The sequence below is a fragment of the Camellia sinensis genome, chromosome 6 (genome assembly GCF_055761805.1).
Source record: "Camellia sinensis isolate YWXY chromosome 6, ASM5576180v1, whole genome shotgun sequence".
In the NCBI taxonomy this organism is placed as follows: domain Eukaryota; kingdom Viridiplantae; phylum Streptophyta; class Magnoliopsida; order Ericales; family Theaceae; genus Camellia; species Camellia sinensis.
Window position 1 is genome coordinate 111499834 of NC_138966.1, and position 5718 is coordinate 111505551.

Genomic DNA, 5718 nt, shown 5'->3' on the forward strand with positions numbered 1-5718 from the left:
TTCTCTGACTTGTATTGAATAGAACATGCAGAGCCACCTTTGATGAATTGTACAATCATTGAGTGTCAACCAACAAACAAAAAAATAACAATCTAAACAATGATTCAATGAATAGAATTTAGGTTTTATACAAAGAGTCTTTCTCTAGATTTACTTGAAAAAATGATTAGATTGTGTAATGGTGAGCCTAAAAAAGAATGCATGCCCAAATTATAGGGGTACTTGCGTGTATATCCTAATAGGTGGATTGTCCAATAAGTCCTACGATGATTAATTGTGTTTTTTTATCAAGTACTATTAAAAAATGTCACGACACTTATTGTTAATTTTCAGCAACAGTTTGAAAATTGTCACAAAAAATGTCAGTAAATTATAAGTTTTAGCAGCAGTTTGAAAAAATTGTCACAAAAAAGTCACTAATTTTTAACTTTCAGCGACAGTTTGAAAAATTCATCACAGAAAAAAGTCACTAATTGTAAGTTTTAGCAACAATTTATACAAACCGTGACAAAAAAAAGGTCACTAATTGTCAATTTTTAGCGACATGCAAAAAATCGCCACAAAATTATTTTTAGCGACGATTTTACTTGGATTTATTTTCAATAGGACTTAATGGGAGCTATTCAAAATCTGACTACATTTGAGCTATCCTGCCCTTTGTTTCCTTTTGTAGTTAATGGTTGATGATAATCATAGTCTTTTTAAGTCTTGTTCTATGGTTGAGAACCTTTAAATTTATGTAGGATTTTTAGTATGATCAAGTGTATCTGAACATTTGAGTTGCTAATGATTAGTGTCCTATCTTCTAACTAAATCGCAGATACCAAACACCTATTTCGGTTGATCAAGTGACACCATGGAATGAATATGATTATGAAGGAGGTAAATAAATATTATATAATTGTCTATATTATTTTTTTCTAAAATATTTTTATAATTAGGTTATCTTGTGTGGAACTAGAGGGATCTCCTAATATGCGTGGGAGAGGACGTGGTGGTTGGGGAAGGGGTAGAGGAAGAGATAAAATTCTCTGCATTTTATTCCTTTGATTCTGCTTTTGGAATTACATTGATGGTGCCTTTAAGCAATTGCGTTCTTCATTTGATTGTTATCTGTGCAGCTTTTAAATGTGCGACTGTCAAAAAAAGATGAACAAGTACTACAAAAGAAGTTTTACCATGAATTATTAAATTCCTTTAAAGCCGTGACAAATGTTGTGTGAGATTACCATGAATATTTTGAAAGAAAGATTATGAGAACTAATTAACTCAATAAAGTCATGCTACTTGAGGTTGTGAACATTGATCATTCTCTGCCATGTTGCTGTATATAGGGTGTTAACCTAACTTTTGATTTTGAAATAGATCAGAATTTATAGGAAATACAGGAATTTTAGAAAAAATAAATATGAACAACAGATATTTAAGCGAAAGAAGTGAATTAAACATAAGATGGAGTTATTTCAAATGGGTTGATTCTTGTTGGTGGTTGACTGGAATGAAATTTTGCGGCAGACAACTGATATACAAGTGAAAGGTCACTTTATAATGCACAATGCATAATACCAATCTTTTGGTGGTCTGCTATCATCCTTAAAGTTCTGTCTTCCTTCCACTTGTAGTTTGAATAGAGTGTGGCTTAAGCTCCATTCATCTAGGGATGAGTGTTGCACCTCATGCACATGTAGGTTTGCTTTGAAGCATTAGTTACATGTAACGCCCTCAAAATAATAACATTAAGCCCATCAAATAAGACATCCGTTGATATATGAAACAACCACATTCTTTTATTTATCAGAGTTTCATTACAAAAAGTATTACATGTTAACAACAAAAGCAAATGCCCTATGGGCTTACAGCTTTCCAAGTTAACACTTGGTTACAACAAAAGAGTACTAACTCATTTACACGTTAAGCCCTTGGCTTGAAATTACATGTAATACATCAAAAGAAAACGACAAAAGTATGTCTGCTTCAAGCCTCCCAAGCTATGTCCTTGGAGGTGGCATGCTACCTGCACCTGAAAATGGTATTCCCATATAGGGTGAGCCACAGCCCAGTAGAAATACACTAAACCAACCATGAACAATGACTAAAAGATTAGCAATTGATAGATGGCCAACACTGATACATTCACATAAATCACATATTTATGTCATACGACTTATGAGTCCAAGTTACCTTTCATTTTCCCTTTTTCCACAGATAAGCATGTTAGCTCTATCATTATTTCAACAGATATGTATAAAACTATATCCCACATTCATAGATAAGCATATAAGCTGTATCCACATTCTCAACAGATATGTATAACAACAATATCCCATATTCACAGATAAGCATACAAGTTGTATCCACACTTCACAAAGATAAGCATATAAGCTCTATCTTCACTTTTCTAGACAAGCATATGAGCTGTATCTACGGAGTTCATCCCCTATCTTCTCCCAACACTATCCGGTTTAGAGGTACATCCCCTATCTTCCCCTAAACCGCGGAGTACATCCCCCATCTCCTCCTCTACACATAACGTATACAAACACATTGGTTCTATATACAATCACTCAATACATATAGTTAATGTATTCTATCAACCGTCAAATTCCATGATACATTCCATTGATTAGTTTCTGTTTGCCTAATCATCATGCATTGTCTACAACAATCACGACTATCCTCCACCGATAGCCCAAAGCAATTATTTCTAAACAGAAAATAAATGCACAAATGGATATTCAATCAACATTTCATTTCCCCATTTCTCACAATTAATTATCCCAATTAATCAAACAATGTAATTAGGTCATTTTCCATAATTAACATTTCAACCCTTAGGTCCCATTTTCATCAATGATTCAACATTTTCCATTTCTCTATGCCAAACATGCATCTAGGTTTATTATGAATAAAACCCCAACTTTTGTAAAATTACACAAAAGCCCCGAACTTTCACGAAATTACCAAACCAACCCCAACATCTCAAAATACTAAAATTTAAAGACAAAACTCATAGAGAGGAGTAGGATATCCCTACCTCGAAGTTTGAGCCAAAAAGGAGATGTAGACTCGAAGATCAACGTGCTCCAAATCCAAACTTTTTTAGATTAAATTGAAGCTCTCAACGCCCTCTATCTTTTTAACAAAGGCCCTAGGTTAGATTCACACTCTAGGGAGATCAATTCTTAGAGAGAATGTAAGTTTAGAGAGAGAGAGTCTCGGATCTAGGGTTTGAAAGAAAAAGAAAGTGAAAAAGTGATGTTCAAAAACGCTACTGTCCGCTGATATAAAACACGCTCGCTCGAGCGAAGCCTTTGTCGCTCGAGCGACCAGACACAGAAAACTCTCGCTCGAGCCAAGAAGTCCTTGCTCGAGCCAAAAACTCAAAAGTGCGCTCGAGCGAAAGAACGCTCTCTCGAGCCAACAACACAAACCCTTAGGTCTGCAACCAGAAGCACGCTCGAGCGATAGACTTCTCGCTCGAGCGAAGAACAAACCAGACCGCTCGAGCGACGAAAGCTCGCTCGAGCCAAGAAATGCAACTCTCAGGTCCAAAACCAGGTGTAAGCGCTCGCTCGAGCGAAGCCCCTCTGGCTCGACCCACCAGACACGAACTCAACTCTCGCTCGAGCGACCAACTCCTCGCTCGAGCGAAGGTCCAAAAATCTGGGCAGCAGCACTAGGCTCCCAAACTCAACCAACCTGTAACAAACCTGCCCAACACATCCTATAACTCAATATACAAAGTAAAAAGGATGCAAACGAGATAATAGACAACTACCAACATCCACGGACACATGTCCGGATCACTGTACAACAAGGGTAAACCCGGGATCGCTATATACATGTGGGTTTGGGCTTTGAAGCGTTAGAAAATAGGCCATCAAAATAATTTTTGCTTCCCCTAGAAACAAAAGAAAGTATACTATAGAGCACTAATCGATGGATTTTTGTGTTCAAACTATTTCACATAGATCTGTCTTCTTTCTTCCAGTTTGGTCCCTAGAGTATCCTCTGGAGGAATTAGATTCAAATTTTGATCAAGCATATATTGCTCAACAGATAGAACCAGCTCTTGGTGATACTTCAAATAAGTTCCCTGTATAGCACCACATTGAATGTGGTTCCATATGGTAGCCTGATGGCCTGGTTGGTTAGATGATGTTTATATTGTGGGTTTCAAACCTTGGCATAGAAAGAATAGGAGAACACCTATAAAAGTATTTGTTCCAACACTCTTCCTATTTTGATGACACCCAATCAAGGACATGGTTTCTTGAAATAAAACTTTCAGAAGTTGAACTCTAATAATAAAAAATTGAATGGATAAATTGTAGTATTTTTTTTAAAAAAAAAATTAAAAAAGATGGGTTATATATTAAACAAATATAGGGGAATATATAATTTAAGGTGGCAAATTGAAAGATATTTTCAAAACATTAGGTGAAAATGCAAGTTTTTCAAAGTTGAGGAGGGGCACATGCCCCTTCTAGGCCTTAATTGGCTCCGCCACTGATTGCTGGAGACTTGCAACAGTTCACACTAGAATGTGAAATCACAATGGGTACAGGAATTGGGTTTCAAGTTATGATAGTTGATGAAATATTTTAAAAATTGGATAATGTTTGGTTAAGAAACATTTCTGTTAGGGGTCAACATATTAATTTTCAGCACCCTTTGTCAGTGGTTATAGTGCTGCTTCGTGGATTATATTGCTTTACTCTTGCCCCTCTATTTTGACACTTTACGAAATGTAATAGCTACAAAACTGTTTGTCATTGGCTATAGTTTTGCTTTTGTGGATTATAGTGCATTGTTCTTGCCCCTCTATCCTGACTCCTTACTAAGTGTAATAGCTACAATCTATATCTTCTACATGGAGTAGAAACAATGGAGATGGTGGATGGGATGGTGGACGTGGATATGGTGGAAGAGGCCGAGTTAGGGGAAGATGCCGCGGTTTTCTTGGACGTGGAAGAGGCTATGGTGGTGGGGATATGCAACAAGACTTGGGTGGTTACAATGGTGGATCAGGGGCACCGTTTGCTCAAGGCCGTGGTAAGTATATTTATATGTTTTTCATTCCAAATATTTCTCTCTACTTAAGTAAAATATGATGGTCAATTAACAATAGTGGCATTGAGAACTTTAATAACCACACTCCAGTGACCTTTGTCATTTTTTTTCCTGAGCTTGTCGAGGGTGGAATTTCTTGTAAGCCGCAGCTGGAATTAGTTGCATACTTTTGTGCATCTTCTAGATTCATTTTTTTTTTTTGCCGAAATTACACCCTTAACCTTACTTCTAAATTTGACTTTGATACCTGATCTGAAAAATCTAGAAATCCCCTAGATGTTGATTTGTGATTATGTATCAATTTTAAGCAAAATATAACAATCCCAATCAAACAATCAAGACAAAGAGACACAACGATTTAACGTGGAAAAAACCACAATTGGACACCTCCAACTGTGATCAAAAAACCACGGGCAACAGCCACAAAACAATCCACTAAGAAGATTTAAAGGAATTACACAGGTATACTCTCAATTACCTAGCGAATCCACGCCTAATTGAACCAACCTCTATGTGCCTCTTCCAACCCGTCTTCACCTCGGAATTGTCTTTACGATGAGCCATCCCGGAATCCACCAAAGCTTCAGGCTCGAATTCTTCAGAATCCACCGAAGAACAACTCTCTCTTTTGTATAGCAAACAAAA